General features: G+C 31.3%; 1 long non-coding RNA gene across 1 annotated transcript; it reads right to left on the reverse strand.

Moving 5' to 3' along the window:
* Positions 1-1,816: 1,816 nt before the first annotated feature.
* Positions 1,817-20,357, reverse strand: LOC115890857. Its single transcript, XR_004051712.1, has 3 exons — positions 20,171-20,357; positions 19,581-19,869; positions 1,817-3,538 (listed from the first exon to the last, which is right to left on the reverse strand). It is a non-coding gene; the product is annotated as an uncharacterized LOC115890857 (long non-coding RNA).
* Between the last annotated feature and the right edge of the window lie 375 nt (positions 20,358-20,732).

The raw sequence follows: 20,732 nt of genomic DNA on the forward strand, positions 1-20,732 counted from the left end.
TCCAACCAAAAATAGTGAGAATAGCAGAAGGCATTTTGGGATTATGAGTAAGAATTCTTTGGTCCTTTAATAAAAAGGGATATAATTCTGCTCCTAGTAGTAGATCAACTGGAGCAGGTTTTCCAAAATAGGGGTCTGCTAGCTTTATACCGGAAAGATGAGGCCAACAATCGAGATTTAAAGTGATGAAGGAGTAGGTTTTCCAATTTTAGGCAATACGACTGCCTCGATTAATAGAGATGACGACGACGATGAGTTGCATGGGCGAATTTGAGACGAGATGAAGCTGGTTGCGGTAGACGATACTTGACCAACTCCGAATATCGATAAATTGATTTTTTGTTTGAACAATCCTAACCTATTGGCACATTTCTCCGTAATGAAACTACATTCACTAGCGGAGTCAATTATAGCTCTGACTTTATGGAAGTTTCCATATTCATCGCGAATTTCGATGAGAGCGGTAGAAATAATAACAGGCGAGCCTGACGATAAGAGACTAATTAACGAATTTACTTGAGAAGAACCAGAAGTGCCTGGAATAGGATTAATTTGAGATGTATGTAGAGAACCAGCAACAGAATCCTTAGGCGTGGGAGGCGATATTACATCTTGATTTTCGATTTGATTTTCGGTAGAAAAATGCAAAAGGGTGTGGTGGTTTCCTTTGCATGAGTGACAAACAGAACGAGAACTACACGAAGCGACATTATGATTATTACAGAGACAGTTCAAACAAAGTTTATGTTGTTTTGCTATTGAATATCTCTCTTTAGGTGATTTTTCCAGAAATGAACTACAACGATATATAGGATGGCCTTTAGTATTACAAAACGAACAATAATAATAGCTTGCATTTTGAGAATTATTGAGATTAGATTTGCTAGAATTAATAGTAAAAAACGATTTTTTATTGCGAACGAATTTTTCCTTGGAACTATGAGAAGAAAATGATTTTTTGTCAGATTTTTGAGTAGTGAATGCAATCGATTCTAAAGCTACACACTGTTTTTCTAAAAAAGTTTTTAAACTTTCGAAAGTTGGTATATTTGTTGAGCTATGTTCTAACTCAAATCTTTTTAGTGTAGACATATCAAGCTTGGCAATAGCAATATGAAAAAGAACAAAATCCCACGAATCTACGGGTAAACCTAAATTTCGTAACGCTTCTAAATTCTCATTAAAAACATTTAGTAATGTTCTTAATTCAACAGGAGTTTCTGAAGTTAATTTAGGTAAATCAGTAATTTGCTGCCAACACGAACTTGATAATAAGCGAACATTTTCATAACGATTGACCAAACTTTTATATGCAATATCATAGTTATCTTCACTTAAATTTAAAGATTTTATTAGAGAGAGAGGTTCTTTTCCTAAAGATAATTGCAAGTATTGAAATTTTTGAATTTTTGGAACCGAACTATTTAAATGTACCAATGATTTAAATAAATCTATAAATGCAGGCCATTCAGAATAATCACCATAAAATTTAGGCAAATCTATTTTTGGTAATTGCAATTTAGTTTGATGAAAAACTTTACATTGATCTGTCTCTGGTTTTATATCTTTATTGAATAAACCATGATAAGTTGTGCGAATTAAAAAATATCTATCATCAAACATTTTACGAATAGACTCTTCTACCTCTAAATTACGGTTTTCTGTTAAAGACAATAAAGCAATTAGAGCGTTATGATTTTTGTAGAACTCTTCATATATATTATCAATTTCCTCATAACGAATTTTAAATTGTATAAGATGTGTTTCATCTTGTGATGCATTGTCTGCAAAAATAACGAGTTGTTCTAATCTTAGATTAAGAATAAAAATAGATAGAGCAAGTCATTCATAAATTCACAAAATCGAGGTGCCTACATCGTTTTATCGGTGAGTGCCCCCACTACCATAGTTTATGGACAGCGGGGTAAAGAGGAAAGTGGTAGGGGAGTTTACAGCGGAAGAGCATCAAAACAGAATTTAACCTTGAGATTCATTGATGATAGTAAAGTAAAAGCCAGAGATATAGAAGTAGGTGGTTAGAGGCAAAGATAAAATATTTTTTAATAATAAATTTTAAAAATATGTTCATGCAATAAAACTAATAAATTATTATAAATACATAATAGTATATGCTATAAAATATTTAACAAACACTATAAAAAATTTGTTTATTAAATATTCAATAATTAAAAGTTAGATATAATTAAAAGATATTATACGTATTGTATATCGTATAGTGATTGATAATTGATAAACTAAAATGTTAATGGATCTATTATATAAGATGTCTTGTTATTTAGATAGTATTAATTACAAAAGAAAAATAGATGCATGTGAATAACTATTTTTTATATTAAATATCAGTAGATATTATTTACAATAATAATATAATTAATATAATGTATAATTAAAAAGCACAAAATTCATCTTTTCCTACCTATACCATAAATATATTCGGTAATTTTAAGTGGAAATATTAGCACAAAAACTAAAAAAAAACAATGTTCTGTAGTTTTCAAATTCATATTAGTAAGAGAGTAATATTTTGACCAAACGAATTCTCAGTGTAAGGATATTTACATACCATATAATTTTACATTAATTAGGTATTAATCATAACACGATATTAATAAAAAACACAAGTGTTGTATTTTAATAATATATTTAGGGACTGAGTAAAAAATATAATATATGTATAATATTCTTACATTTACAGGTTCATATTAAATAAAATATTGTAACCTGAAAAAATATATATTTTGTTAAATGCCACTGTAAGGATCCAAGCAGAAACTAATTTCTCATTGGCTTTTTACTTGTTGACATATGTATTTGCATAACAGATAACATAGTTATAGCAAATAGTCTAAAAAAAACGGCGTCAAAGGCGGCTGAGGAATGACGATTGATAATTTAGCGAGGTCAATCTTAAACTACACCATTTAAAAATCATATTTACTTAATGTAAAAATAAATTACAACCTTAGAGCGCCTTTAAAAAATAGTACGAGCCAAGAAAATGACTTCTAGGGCTTGACCTCACTGAAATTATCATATTTTCATTCCCCAGTCGCCTTTGAAGCCGTTTTTTTCTCGATCGTATGGTTTCCTAACTTATTCAATCAATCAATCATTTATTTATTTCCATAAAACAATGTACAATTGTATAGGAATAGTCAATAAATTCTTAAAGCTAACACAAATATATAATACAAAATATAAAAAAACAAACACAACAGATCATAATAAAATTATCATATACGTAGGCCTCATATTATAATTTGCAGGTATTCCTCCACACTATAAAAGTTCATTCCGAACAAATCATTTTTTAAGTAAAAGTCTAGAATATGCGATTCTAATCACTATCATAATTTGTCTCTCAACAAAAGTAATTCTGTAGCTCTGCCTAGGGTTCACATCTCTCACTATTTTGCATAGTAGCATTACGTCAATTTTAAACATGATGTAAAGGACCAATTTCATATGCACTATGTAATTAAAGTAACGACTTCCACACCATGAATATCTTCACTTCCTAAAACAAAATATAAACATGAAGTTGGTGAATATAAATATCTACATTGAGTATACATTGTGAGCAAAATAAAATTGACGATCAATGACATTCACCACATAAATTTACATTTTATAAAATTACATAAATCTTGCTTTCAAAGCCAACCCTAACGCTGTTTTTTTTCGATGGTGAGATCTTATACAACTATAGTGTAATTTTAGTAAAATAATATTAATATATATATATATATATATATATATATATATATATATATATATATATATATATATATATATATATATATATATATATATATATATATATAATAAAATTATATAAGAGTTTCTTGCCTTGAACTGCTAATATAGAAATTAATTCCACGCTGTGTTCGACATAATGTGGATCAACCTGCTCTCACTACCGGTTTCTTTGGGGCCCTACCCCATCATCAGGTGAGCTTGGGTATTTCCACAATATGTCGAGCACAGCGCAGAATATAAGCACGACTTGTCGTAAAGTAGCGGTAAGATATTAAGTCCCGCATCGCGAGATAGCGGCCTGCGTGCAATGGTAGTACTTTCGTACCACCGAGGCACAACTATCGATAGTAAATAAAGGCTTTTTTCGGCTAGCCCAAATTATATATTGGAAAATAAATTTCTTGCAGTTTTTAGGTATATAATAAAATTATATAAGAGTTTCTTGCCTTGAACTGCTAATATAGAAATTAATTCCACGCTGTGTTCGACATAATGTGGATCAACCTGCTCTCACTACCGGTTTCGGGGCCCTACCCCATCATCAGGTGAGCTTGGGTATTTCCACAATATGTCGAGCACAGCGCAGAGTATATAAGCACGACTTGTCGTAAAGTAGCGGTAAGATATTAAGTCCCGCATCGCGAGATAGCGGCCTGCGTGCAATGGTAGTACTTTCGTACCACCGAGGCACAACTATCGATAGTAAATAAAGGCTTTTTTCGGCTAGCCCAAATTATATATTGGAAAATAAATTTCTTGCAGTTTTAGGTATATAATAAATTATATAAGTTTCTTGCTTTGAACTGCTAATATAGAAATTAATTCCACGCTGTGTGTTCGACATAATGTGGATCAACCTGCTCTCACTACCGGTTTCGAGGCCCTACCCCATCATCAGGTGAGCTTGGGTATTTCCACAATATGTCGAAGCACAGCGCAGAGTATATAAGCACGACTTGTCGTAAAGTAGCGGTAAGATATTAAGTCCCTACTTTACGACAAGTCGTGCTTATATACTCTGCGCTGTGCTCGACATATTGTGGAAATACCCAAGCTCACCTGATGATGGGGTAGGGCCCCGAAACCGGTAGTGAGAGCAGGTTGATCCACATTATGTCGAACACAGCGTGGAATTAATTTCTATATTAGCAGTTCAAGGCAAGAAACTCTTATATAATTTTATTATATACCTAAAAACTGCAAGAAATTATTTTCCAATATATATATATATATATATATATATATATATATATATATATATATATATATATATATATATATATATATATATATATATATATATATATATATATATATATATATATATATATATATATATATATATATATATATATATATATATACATGCAATCCGCCTTTATCAAGACCAAAACGTACCACGCGCCATCATTACGAAGCCCGATTTGGTTTAGGAAGCCCGATCGGGCTTCGTAAAACCGCGATGTATATATTTAATATAGGCATCAGGAAGGTCATCTCTATCGATAGCCGAGAAATCGGTCGGCTTCATAAAATCTTAAAGTATATCAAAATATACACCTCTAGTACCCATGTATGTGACCTAGGGGCGCGTAAGCGCGTAACAGACATATCAAGAGTATAAGAAGCCCGCTGTATATGTTTGATATATATTAAGAGTATAAGAAGCCCGCTATATCCGGCACCATCGTACCCTACTTAAACGAAAGAGTTTAGATCTTTCTACTTAAGATTATCATTAGAAAATTAATGAAATAGTTTTTTTAGATGTTTATATTGAATTTAAAATAAATTTATTTTAGAAAATTATTTTAAGACTTAAGATTTTTAATTACACTAAGAAAATATAAATGGAAGCTTTAAAAATATACAGTGTTATAATATAATAAATATAAAAAACGTAAATATTCGTAAATCATATTTTATAATATTATTTTGTTTTAAATATACAGGGTGAGTTTCCTACGATGTTCTTTATGGGTATCTCGGAAACTACTGGAGCTAGAGTCGGTTAAATGGGGAAAGAATTGCAGTTTTGTGGGGTCATAAATATGCGCTTTTCAGATTTTTGAAAAAGTTCATGGCTTGCTAGATATTTCGAAAAAAAAAAAATTTGACTATTTTAAAAATTATCCCTAATTCCATTATAATCTATTTTAGACAAAAAGTTTTCAGATAAAAGTTGTAGATAATCACATCCTTAATGAGATTGTGTCCTCCGTTTTCTTCTAAAGCCTGTCATTTTTGACATATGATACAAACATATCTTTTTTTTTTAAATGGAAACCATAGTTGGCCATGACTTCATAAAAAGCGCCATTTTTTAAGCTTTTTAGCGATATAAGCTGTAATATGTTTTTTTTCGAAAAATTACCGAGTTATAGCCAATTCTTATCATTTTTAAACAGTTTCACTTAGTTAGCCATGGAAACAAGTTCAATCGCCGTTGCTCTCAGAAATGTGAAGCTGTCACATCCAAATTTTGTAAATCAAAATGAAAAAAAATTGTAAATATGAATTTTTCAAATGAAGAAAAGCGTGTAGATACTCGCGCATCAATAGAGTGGTTCCAACATGACTTTCATTATGACCCCCCCCCATAATGAAATAAATGTTAAAATTTATTTATATCATAATAATTATGCAAACTCAAGGATAGGAAGAGATGGACCTGAGAGATGCATGGGCCTCCTCGATCACCTCACCTAAAGTGCGAAACATTTAAGTTGAACAGCGCGGCATCGGTACGGGGGGTATGGCTTCAGTTGAATTTATCCGTAAATTGCCCAGTGGTTTGCATTGGCCCGCATTCCTTTCGCTGTTCAAATTCGGATTTTTTGAACATTTCTAAAATAACTTAAAGTGTGTGTAGTGATATTATTTTTTAAGTTTTAGTTTGTTTAATTCTTTACAATGTAAATTGTAAGGTACCAAGAAAAATCTGCAAGGCGCATATTATTTATGATCCCACTAAACTTATTCTTTCCCCATTTCACCGACTCTCTATCTCCAGTAGTTTCCGAGATACCCATAGAGAACATCGTAGGAAACTCACCCTGTATTAATACATAGTACTTATTTGTATATTTAAAAAATAATAAGTTTATAAACTTGTGACGTTTAGGACTTGCAGTTACAGCTTTAAAAATAAACAGTCTTTTACTTTAGATATTTTATTGAAAAATAAACTTAAAATCATATAAAACATCATATAAAATATACAGGGTTGTTCACCACATACGACACGGAGTATTGTAGCTAAACGATTAGATTTTTACAAATTGTAAGTTTTGGGTTCGTTGAAGGACTATTAGAGATAAAATTTAAAAATATTTTTACAAGATACAGAGTGTCCCAAATATGTAAAAAATATTATAGTTGTATTTTTTAAATGGAACTCCCTGTATATTATTCTATTTTTAGATTCTACGATTAAAATAAAGGTAAATTTGATTAAGTTTTATCACACTTAAACCTTACCGTTTTTGCAATATTTTCAATTTTATGAAATTGCAGTAAAAATATTAAGGCTTCATTTCTCCAAGGGTACCAAAGTTTTTAATACTGAATCGAGTACTGAATATTTACTGAAGATTATTTATTGATCAGATATTGTGTTGCAATAATAAAAATTTTACTACCTTATACAGAGTGTCCAAAAATTTATATTAAATAATGACTAGCTTTAAACGGCGCACCCTATATATTTTACGTGAATCAGATGCACAATGTAATTGTCTATCAAATTGTATTATACCATTTTTTACCCATCTCTTCAAGTTTTCGTAGAAAATGCATTTTCTTATCATTTAAACCTCATTTATCACTATATCCATGGAATATAGACATTTTAGATTATTTTTAAAGATGTAACAAATTTTCAAAAAGTACAGGTACTAATATTGTCGCTTATTTCATTAAAAAAATTTAATTTTATTTGTCTTGTTATGAGCTTTCGAAAAATATATCCTATACTTGTTTCCATAAACAAGATACATTAATTGATTAAGTTTATGACATAGGCGGCTGATTTACATGAGATAATCAAAACAATCGAATCGACGTAAAATTTTGGTTATTGTCTATTCTACGCTAGTTTCTGTGTGTGAAATTACGTATAGGACAAGTTCATGAAAATATCAATATCTCTGACTGACAGCGCGTTATCTGCGAGTGTGAGTGCAGTTTATTAAGATAACATGACGAAGAGCAAAATTCTCTGGTTCAATTAAATTAAATAAAATAATAATACTCTTAAATTAGGTTGATTTATGTTAAAAAGTTAAATAATGCATTAAAAAATGCAAATATTCTATTTAAAAACTGCAATTATACATTGAAATAAATTGTATCCACATAATGATAATTGCTATATAAAAAACCATATTAACTTACAATAATGGGCTAATATTGTATATGCAGCTAACTATGTTTATATGCAGCAAGTAATATTTTTTTAGTTATTAAAGAAGAAGGAAGAATTATCGGAATAACCATTTTTTTAAATTTTCCGGTGTATTGCTTTCATCAGAATGGAGAAAAAAAGAACACAAGGAACATATGAAAGCCTAAAGTCCCAATTTGCAAACTGTTGCTTTCTTTATTGATTTATTGAACGAAGAGTTATAGGGGTTGAGCCACTTTTGAGACGCACCCGGTATAACATTCTATTTGAAAAAGTTTAACTTCAACCTGGAAATAACTCTGTTAAAATGACACTATAGATTAACATTTTTTTATTAATTTAGGCTACTATTGCTAACCAATTTTTGTAAAACAATAAAATAAAATTATTAAATACACAAATAGAAAACCTGCTAAAAATTTAATGAAAACAGTGAGTCATTCTGCAATAGTTATAAGAAATGTTTAGAAATAAGTTTTTTTTCAACTGCTTACTATAATTGTAAATTTAAAATATAAATTTAAAATTTTACTACTTTACAGTTGAGGGCTGGTGTTACAACAGCAAGATAAAACACTAATTCACCACAAAACACTTTATTTTTGTCATCATGTATTTTAATCATCTTCTGATGATGCTAATATGGTTAGCGAAACACGCGTTTAGTACAAAAATAAAGTGTTTTGGTATATTGTGGTGAATTAGTGTTTTATTTTGCAATTTTACTATTATTGAAAAATGAGATATTTTGATATCACATGAGTCATAAAAATCATCAAAATACATTAAATAAATATTACTTATATAATTTAAGTAGAAAAGAGTACAAATTAAAGATACGGCAACAATGCCGGGCTTCCCGCTACCGCGCAACATGACGCCCGGCCGATATACGACGTCAAAACAAGAAAATATTCCAGCCGAATTAAATTCGTCGCACGTCCGCCCCTTGCCGCGCCAACCCAGACTACCGGGCTTCGACGTGTCCGCGTGATGTAGGGGGCTGCGTATTGGTGGCGTTGCATATATATACAGTCCTGGTCATTTAATTACTGTGTATAGGATTTTAATGCATACGACAGAGAATAATACAATTGACCGGTTGACAGAGGGAGACGCAAAATAAAAGGGGGGATACAGTGTTGCCGGTTCGTAAACGTGTAGGCGGGATTAAGAATGAGCATGGTGGGAGCACAAATCGACTCCGATACCGATGATAATTCGAGACTGCACTCAGTGTTGCCAGATAAACTTCCTCTAACAACCTCTGCATAACTAATAGCATACTGTCAAATAATATCATTAGTTAGAATAGTTTTCGTTTTCTGGTTAGAATTTTTGTTTTAAATCTCAATAAAGAAAAATTACATTTTAAAAAAAATAAACTACTCAAAACAATTATCGCATATTTTCTAAAAAAATATTAATTTGAAAAACAAGACATTTTGAATTCCCTGACTTGGACTGTGGAGGGAAATTCGATAAAACAAGCCTACGCGCAGACCTATAATTTTTAGTCGGCCGACTATTTAGTTGCAAAAGTGAAAACAATACATGCTTATGAAGTCGATCGGCCGACTATTTGATTGCATGTGGACCATAAGAATATATTCATATATATCCATAAGAATATATTGGTTACAAATATGCAACTAAATAGTCGGCCGATTAAAATTACCTGTCAGCGCATAGCCTAAGGCCAATGTAATCAAATATTGGCCCGATCGGCTCCATAAGAATGTATTGTTTTCACTTTTGCAACCAAGTCCAAAGTCGGCCGACTAAAAATTGCATGCCAGTGCATACCCTAATTATCCTAAAAAACTCACAAGAGAAAGACAGAAAAATGCATGCTTCAGTTAGAAATATGTAATAATTACTTTTCTTCAAATATGCGATAATTGTTTTGAGTAGTGTATAATTATTAAAAGATATTTTCTGATGATACTATTAGAAATGCCAAGTTTGGGAACAAAATTAAAACACACATTAAATTTTGTCTAAAAAATATGTTTTCCGAAAATTTACTTCTATGATTTAAATTTTAATTCTTACTAGATTTAGGGAAATTTCTTACACCTGGCAACTATGACTAATATTCAAGACAATCAAAGACGGTCAAAGGACCGTCTCCATATTAAGAGATTCCTTACTTCTTTCCCACCACTTGATATGTCATAGCTGATTGGTCTCATCTCCCCACTCGAAGATTTGGAAGCCATTTGGAATTTTTGTCGCCACGTGTCACCCATGAAACTCTTGAGTCATAGGCGTACTAATATTTTATTTCCATTTAGATTTAGTATTACAGCCAATTATAGTTTAAAAGTTTTACTTATGAATTCTGTAAAATTTAATTTACTAGAATTGTTATAAGAATCGTTTTATGATAGCTGACAAAGTTTATGACGGAAGATGATCGATGCGGGGCGTCGTCGATGCGGTTCGTGGATACGATCCGTTAGTTCGTCTGGAAATTTGTCCATTTTGTTCGTTATATTTTTTATAATGGTTCGCCCAAAAATCGATATTCTGTCAAATCGCCGGGCAACCCATCGCACGGACCCGTTCGCGCTAGAGGTGTGTAGTTCGTGAACGAACTAGTTCCAATGAACTATTCCAACCCCGGAATGAAAGGAACCAGTTCCTGGTTTCTCAAAGAACTAGTTCCTCAGGACCTATTCCGGGATCGAGACTGTGACCGATATACATGTATAATAATATGCGACGGCGAGGGATCGGCCAGCGCGCGTAGCCCGATGCTAGGCAGGAGTGGGGAGTGCCAGCCGTACGTTATCGGATCCGGACCTAGAGGAACTAAAACTAAATAAAAGACTAGTTTACGTACGTACGGATCGGGCCAGCGCGATCGATTCTACGCAGGAGTGGGGAGTGCCAGCATAATGTTATCGGATCCGGACCTAAAGGAACTAGAGGAACTAAATAAAAGACTAGTTTACGTATGGATCAATCACCGCGATTAATGCTAGGCCGACGTGGGGAGTGCCAGCCGTATGTTATCGGATCCGGACATAGAGGAACTAATTAAAAGACTAGTTCACGGGAATCTATTCAGTCGGCAGATCCGAGATATAATACAAGGCGACGACGATGGATTCGGCATTGTCTATTGCCACAGCCGGCGTAATTACCACAGAAAATTGTCGTAAATACTGTTTTTGATTTTTAGCTTGTCTTTTAAATATTTTATGGAAATGTTTCACTTCAGGTCCCTAAAATTCAGAAATATCTTATAAAACGAAGTAGATATTCTGAATTTTTAGACAATTTTTTTTTCGTAAAATTTTTGTAATATTTGCTCCAATTGATTTGTGACATAGTTTTTTAAACTCTAATTTGAGTTTCTTTTTTATTTTTTTTATCTGCAATAAAACTTACCTATATGTTTTTAACATACACAATTACACGTCTCGTTATATCTCCGTACATTATAAAAATTATACAGATCATAGTGTGAATAGTTTTGACTGACAACTAAACGCATTAGCAAGCAAGGGGGATGTCAATGTTAGTCGGGAACTATTGTGAAGTAAAGACCTAGTTCAAGGAACTATTCCTCTGGAGGAACTAGAACTAAGGAACTAGTTCCTCCCAGGGAACTAGAATTCCCACTTCTAGTTCGCGCAACAAATCGACCTATCTACGAACTGTGTCAGTGCATGGTAAGTATTGGTCTTTATTATAATGCTGTATAGCTTACTGTAACACTTAAATAAAAACTATACATTTGTATATTTATGGTTCTAGTTGTGCTACCTTTTGAGGGGTGTAAAATAAATGATTTATTTATAATAATATTAAATTTCAGCGGGGTAGTGTAACTAGTGTTACAACGGTTGTGAGTATGGTATTACATTATCATAATGTTATAATATGAAATATACCTACTACCTATTTTGTCTAATATTGGTACAGAAAACTTATCAGTATAAAGTTTTACTTATCTTTAGCCTTTTAATGTTGTTTGTAACCCTCTATGTCTATAATAATGGACAACGAGTAATTAGTAATTCTGAATATATCTATAAGAACTTTTAGTTTTAAGTACGCCTATGACTGAAATGCAGCGCCCACCTTCTCCTTCTAGTCAGCGGCCATAATGTCAGTGTCCATCAGAGTCAAGGATGAGTAGAGATAAATAAATTTAAATTTATTCATTTTAGGGCCTGCTCTATTCTAACATGTAAGAAATATTTATTGATGGATAAGTACGGCAGATATGTAATAAAAAGCCGTTTTGTATGAATACCGAAATGGTATTTGAAGAACATATTATAATCAAATTATCAAATTGAATTGATAATAAATTTATGTGCCCGTGTTTTATAAGCCTTGTGCAGAAAATTGACTATAGTAATAAAAAGATGACTCATGTTAATGTTTATCCCAAATTATAAATCGATAAGAGTTCTCATTAATAATAGTAATGTGGATATATTTTCCAGAACTTACTTTAACTTTATTTAAAAATACTTTTTTAATTTTGTACTAGTTTATAGCACTTAACAATATAATCAATCATTTGTCTGTCATCAATGTATCATATACACCTCTATAATTATTTAATACATAATTACAATGATACGTAATTATACTGATTACAATGGTCGACATGTCAATAATAGAATTAATAGAATTTGCGCTATTTACTACGTTATGTAATTAACTGATTATCTGCCATATTAGGTATCTGCGGATGTACGTCACTAACGTAATAAAGAAGCAAAAAATAACAAATAAATAAACTAACCAAAAGGTTAGTTTATATTTAATAATACGTGGCTTTGGGTGCCAGTTGTCGTGTATATGAAGAGGACAGTCAACATGTTCAGTACAATACGATATACTGAGAAAGAAAAGACTCTATAATACGAGAGAAGAATGCGAAGTGCTGAATGCGAAGAAGAATGCGGCTATTAACTATTAACTCGGATCGGTCGACAATATAATAGAATTTGCGCTATTTAATACATTATGTAATTAATTGATTACCTATTTTATTAAGTAACTACGGATGTACGTGATTAAGTAATAGCATGTTTTACGGTTAGTTTATTTAATTATACGTACACACGGCTTTGGGTGCCGATTTGCTGTCCTCCATTCGCGAATTTCAAGTTCCAGAGCTTTAAGCTCTGGGCTACTCGAGAACGGTTCTGAAAGCAGCTGTGCGCGATAGCCTCTTGCCTCCATATGGCGCGGAACAGTTCTGAACTTTGGATTTTTTTCTCTCCGATTTACAACATCGCCATAGCGATTCACTTCTACACATGTAGGTAAATGCCGAGGGGTAAGCCGCTGACAAATTTCTGTACACTAATACCACTTATAATGGAAAAAATGCCAACTAATACCACGATTAATACCACTAATACCAAGTAATGTCAACATCTTGTAAACCAAAATACACCAGCGGTTTACCCCTCCCTCAGTAAATGCTGACCAGTGCCGCTTTATCCATTAGGCAAGATAGGCAGCTGCCTAGGGCGGCAGGCCGAATAACAAAATTTACTTGAATTTTATTAGTTGAAGGGGGCAGCAAAATAAATGGTGCCTAGGGTACCAAATCACCTTAAGGCGGCCCTGCCCAAGACTTTCTCTTGTCGATCCGGTATAAATCTATTATCTTAGCCTTAAATAAATTAGAATAAAATAAACTATGTTAAAAACTTTCATGTATATTACTGAAATGAAGATACTATATCTAAGCTAAATGTAATATATTACAGTTGTAGTAAAATGAGTAACTAGTTGTCGAAAATCCAGATCCAACCCTGATGCAACATTTTTTTGAAACTTCTGCGGTTTGAAATTTTGATGCAAAATCCGGCAATACCGCTCAGAAGAAATGTACCCACCCATACCCACCCAACTTTTTTCTCTTTTTAATACATTTGATTTGCCATTAAGCTGCCTACATCACTGTCTTACACGTTAAAATCCTATACACAGAGTTGACCTGTCCCGATCGGTATATATATATACAGGGTGTCCCAGAAATGAGTGCAGATATTTTAAGGGGTGGTAGATCTGGCCAAAAGAAACATATTTTCTCTTTACCATTTTTAAAATAGATTGAAAATAACCGAGTTATTTAACTTTGAAAGTTTAAAAAAAAAATTGCGACATTTTGAGAGCCGCCGGGGAATCTCGCGGATCCCCCGGCGCGGGGGAGAGATCTCGCGGATCTCAGCTTGTTCGCCGCCCGCTGTTGCCACATCGACTAGAAAGACTTAAAAAGTACTTGCAAAATCCCACACCATCCAAGAGGTTCTGCAGAGGTGCGTTACTTTTTTTAAGTGGGTGATCGCCAGTAGCCCTACTTTTCACATTACACAAAATAAACTAAAAGAAAAAAAACTTACCAAACAATAAAAAAAGATATCCCTATAGCAGAGAGATACAACTGCAGAGCTTTCTTTTTTTCCATTTTACCACTCTTAAAACTGCACATAACACTACACTTAATAACATCACTTCACTACAATTCTTAACAACACTATGCAAATTTTCAACTGTGGAAATATTGGCTCCCCTATTAATTTTAGAGCTAAATCGTAAATGGTTTTTAAAGATACATTACAAATTTGCACAAGGGGATCCAATATCTCGACAGTTCAAAATTTGCATGGGATATCCTATATTTCCAACGATGATGCACCACCCGGTATACCCTTGCTTCTTGACTGCATGCTATTATAATAATTGTTCAAAATGACGACCTCCATTTCCAATACATGCTCTCCTTCTTCTGAGCATGGAATTTTTAACGTTTTGCAGCAATTCTTCGTTGCTTTTCCCGAATCCCTCAAATGCTGAACCATACTTACAAAGGTTCGAGCATTAGGGATTTATCTATTCGGATACTCTTCGGAATAAAGTCTCCGAGCTTCTACAGCGCTTTCCCCTGCCAGAAAGTACCTATGCTCTTAGCATATCCACCTTCTCCGGATTTCTATACTCCATCGTGATTTGCCTATACCGATACCGATTACCGACACAAAAATATGCACTAACGAACATTTCACAACACTTTAAACACAATCTCCGATCACTTTCTCGAATTTTAAAAGCTCGATAATATTAGAAATTAGATCGATTTCTAATAGTGTACATGCTTTGTGTACATGCGATTAATAATGTCGTTAGTCGTTAATATAATACAGGAATCTGTAATTTTCTCCCCACCGCCCATTTCATTGGAAAAAACGGCGGCAAGTTTTCTGCTTTTGAAATTACGATCGATGGCATTTTATTGTGTAAAAGTGGATGGTAAATGGCATCGATCGTAATTTCTCAGGCAATTTAACGTCTTAGCAGTATACTCATTTTTTTATCAAAAAAGCTTTATAGAAAAAAGAATAACTGAATATGTTAGTAGCTTTATTACTAATTAAACTATTCAAAACATGTTTTGATATTACTAAAAAAAATTAACTAAAAAATATAGCAAATTTTATAGTTTGACGACGTTATAATTAACAATAGGCAAATGGAAAAAATTACCTAACTACATATTAGAGACATAATTCCATACCTAGAAATACCGTATGGTCGGAAAAAACGGCGTCCAGAATGGCTTGAAAATAACGGTCGGTGAAATTCTCCATAAAATTTTACACATAGATTGACAGCGATCTTTATTTCATAGCCATCGCTGACGCCGTTTTTTTTTTCACGACCATATTGTATTTCCCATTAATCGCATGGTGGCAATACTAATTTATATTTAAAGAGATATATCTAAATGTGTATATACTAGGTATTTTATGAGCAATCATATTTAAGCTATTATGACTCATATCATATTCTAATTACTTGAAACTTGAAACATAATATTTGCTCCTATTATATTCATGTAACTAAATTTTCTAATATTAATAACTCTCTGATAATAAAAAACAAGAGTGTGTTTTGAAAAAGTAAAGCATAATTACTGCGTATTGACTTTATTGTGAAAAGCAACCTATTTGAAACACATTTACGTAAAATATAATGTTTTAAAAAAGAATAGTTTAAAAAAGAACTTACACACATGTTTTTTTAGTCTATTTTCTTTATTATATTTGAAAACTACAGTCCCCCTTCCAATACATAAAAACATTTATATTCAAATATACTCTAGATAGAGCTCCAATTTTTATATGAAATGAGAATTTGTTCACACATAAACTACCGTATGATCGAGAAAAAACGGCGTCAACGATGGCTATGAAATGAAGGTCGCTGTCATTTTATATGTAAATTTATATAGGAAATGTCATTGATCGTCATTTCCCAGCCAACTGGACGCCGTTTTTTTTTCGATCATATGGTACATTTTATGTATTTTATTCTTTAATTTTAATTACTACAAATGGTCTTGATATTTTTCTTTTGAATACATATATTCTTGTTACTCTCTTTCATCTTTGTCTCTAATATACAGATGCATTGCAATTTGTTGTTAGTATATTTATGTAATCATTTCATAAATCCTAAAAATAAAAATGGTTATAACATGCTTTCCAGATATCCATATCCACAATATTCTGTGTGTAAATATGTTCAATTTTTAATAACCCATTCACTAAATGAGATTGTGAGACAACATACAGGTAGCTGTTTAAATAATTTTCAATCTTTGTATGTAATAATAGATTTCACATATTATATGCATTACACAATATGCATTACCTGCAATAATAAAAGATATTTTCTTTAAAGTGTATAATTCTATCTAACACACTTCTAATAAAGTATACTCTGACTCTTTGAACATTTGTTACAGCTTCTAATAATTAGGTATATCGATAACTTCCTAAGAAATTTTGTTAGCACTTTTAGTTAGTTTACCATTTTTCTCAATATATTCTGCAGAATATAATATGACTCGATACATTCACCTAGAATAAAATCAATAATATCATTTATGAATAGAAAACTACATGTATAACTTTTTCATTAATATTTGCAATTTCAGACCAGAACTTGTCTGAAGAGAACTTTCTTGGTTTGTTTAAAAATATCTTACCGTATAACATAAATTTACATCTGAATTAATCTAATCAGATCAAATTTTCTTCATAGTATAGAAAACATCGAAACTATTTGACTGGTAATCGAGCTATCAATAAGCTGACACTAAAATTTAATGAATAATTAAATGGGATAATTATTTTCATGTAAAACAAAACTTTATACTTAATAAGACCACAGGGAGTACATTATTACAACAGTGTTACTGAGATTTTTGATTTAATGTATTGCTTGGTATTTGTAGATCTGTTATTGTATTGTGATTACAATTGCCTTCTTCTCCATTGATGCTCCTAATTTAAGATTACTGATTTTCTAATACATAATTAAAGTGAAATTATTTTTCCTACCATTACATAATTAATTTCTTCCTACCATTAGGTAGATACCTGAAAGGTTAATAAATTAAAAACGAATTTATTAAGACATTTAAACTGTTTACCTCATTTCTCACATATTTTTGACACCAAACATTATAAATAAATCAAAAAATATTCGTATACCAACTGAATTATATGATATTTCATTTTGAATAATAAAAGTACTTTTTTACAGGTTTATTTGGCATTGTTTGCATTGTTTTTTGTTGTTTTCTGTTTTGTTTTTGTGCGAGTTTAATAACCCACGATTAACCTTAAACATAACCTTAAACTACACACCATACTAGGGATGTACGATTCGAATCGATTATTATCAAATCGACGTGATTTTTATCAAACGATTTTTTGGTATAATCGATCTTTTTTTTTAAATCGAAGACCGATTTTATTTATACAGTTTTACAGGTTTATTTATTTGTTAGAATTTAGAATAAGAAAAAACACTTTAGTTTTGCTGGAATATTTGTTTGCAGTGCATCCCTAGTAAAAGGCCATCTAGCAATGAACTGAAAAATTAAGTGTAAGTGCTCGCTGCCGCATGCGCCGATGTTTGTTTATCACTTTGATATCAGGTGTCAGATTTTTGTCGGGGCTTCCCATATTTTTATATTTTAGATAACGTAGAATACTCTTTGATTTTACCTTAATTCTTTCTTGGGTATACCCTTTCTTGTACTTTTATTTTATTTTTGGGATATCCCTACTCCATACATTAAACATTTAGAAAATTGATTTATCTATCTTTAGACAACCACCAAAACGTTGACCCATAATAGTAATACATCAGTCCAGTAGAGGACGCTAAGTCAAAAAATTCCGAAATAAAAATTTGTAATTTGTAATTCCTTTAGTGTTTTCGAAATCGTTGTCGGGGTTGCGTCGGTTTTGAAGAAATGTCGAAGAAAACCCCGGACTGTCTACCATCAGCCGCCGGATATAAGTATTAGTAGTAGTTATTAAAGCAAGTTTTTTAACATTTTTTATTGTATTTATGAGTTTAGTGTTTGATTATTATCATGTGAAAAATTTTAAATAATATTTTAAAAGTGATAGGCATGTGATAGGTTTGTGATGTTCAGTTTAATAGATATTTGGTGTGTATGTGTTTGCGTATATGTGTGCTGGATAAAAAACACTTTCATCAAAAGGGTAAGCTCTAACTAAACATTAAAGGTTATAATTGTTTATTGAAACAATTGAAAATATTTCCTCATATGGCGAAAAAAGAAGCTATGATAATTATTGTTAAGATTTATTTTTTCAGTTTACTCCACTGTAAAAAGTATTTAAATTATTGCGCGTTTCTCTAGAATTAGTAGAGCAACCTACACTAATATGAATAAAATAAATTTTCGTATTTTTTTCTGTAGCAACTTAAAATAATTGAATTTATAGATAAACATGCAGAATGTGGGTATGGTAGGAGGTGGCAACGTTGCATTCTCTCCGACACTCGCTATGCCCGGTAAACGAATTTCCCGGGGAGTGAACAGTGGCACTCAAAAGTGTTTCAACATTTTCCGGAAAATGTCAAGAAAAATATCAAATTTTCAACATTTTTTTTTCGCAAAAAAAACCTCATAGGCGTGTTTTTGGGGTTGAACTATACTACCAGTTAAAATATTGCACTCATTTCTGGGACACTTGTATATATATATATATATATATATATATATATATATATATATATATATATATATATATATATATATATATATATATATATATATATATATATATATATATATATATATATATATATATAATGTGTGAAAATGAAAGTGAATTTGTATGACTTGATTGATTTCTAAACCCTCCATTTGTTCTTTCAATACAAACTTCCATCAACAAAAATCCTTGAAACCTTCATATCGTATGAAAGGCACCACCCTGTACACTTTGAATCTGTGTATACATATTAGTATATAGTAATATTTTATATTAAAAAATTAAACTGTAAATATATATGTACTTACATATTGTGACGGAATAGGTATCCTAACAAGATCATAGTTCTTATCTCGTTATATGCAGGATCCTGATATCTTAATGTTAATTTCCTAGGTGATGTTGAAACAACTGAAAGACCACAAATCGCGACATAAATGGCTGTGAAAATCATCAGATTTTAAATATTTTCTTCAATTCCTTATAAAAAAATCAGCTGTTCTTGAGTTCTCTTTTGCTCGACTTTTTAATATTATGCTATGAATAAATCCTAACAGAGAAAACCATTTAATTTTTCTCTCACTATCTTTTAGAAATCTGAAATAAAATATTTATCTTAGTAATAGAAAACGTAAATAGGCATTATTTTACAAATGTAAACATACCAATTATAATTTATGTAAACATACAAATTATTTGTATTCATAATTAAATACAAATATACGATTTTAAATCGGACAATATTGTAACAAAAATATAAACATTACTTCTTATAATATACATAATATATTATATTCACAAAATTATATTATAAAACAAATAAACAAATTTTAACAAATATGGTAAATATTTTAGGTAAATAAAACGAGATGTTGTATTACCACAGAACAGTACTTACTTTTGAAATGACGATGTTTAAATTCTTTTATTCTCACACATTTTGCCAGTGTAGACCCATTTTAAATGCTAATTTTGGTCTTTTATATAAAATGAAACAATTATACATTAATAGTTTATTAATAGTTAAGAAATATGGAAAAATAAAAGCACGGCAAACAGCTGATCATGCCAATCAGCTGTTTATCGACAGTATTGACACTGTTGACCGCGTCCAATTCCCCTACTATAGAAAATACTATAACAACAGAGCGGCGTTGTCAGATTAAAAATTAATCCTAACGGCTGATGAAAAATGACGAAATTTACAAATATTTCAAGTTTATTTTTCTTGTAATCTTGACTGAATCTTAATAAGTACTTAATAAAATTATAAATGTCGAAATTTTGAAAAGTAGTAAGCTAATTATATTATTATTTTCTTAAGATTTTCAGAATCGAAAAAAACAGCCCAGAACTGCGAGGTATGCGTAACGAATTTATCCAAACGATTAAATGCAATGCGACAAAAAAAACGAATTCGAACGATTTTATCGATAAAAACAAATTTTATTAAAACAAAC

This window comes from Sitophilus oryzae, unplaced genomic scaffold (assembly GCF_002938485.1).
Source record: "Sitophilus oryzae breed Bouriz unplaced genomic scaffold, Soryzae_2.0 scaffold_935_pilon_pilon, whole genome shotgun sequence".
Classification (NCBI taxonomy): Eukaryota; Metazoa; Arthropoda; class Insecta; order Coleoptera; family Curculionidae; genus Sitophilus; species Sitophilus oryzae.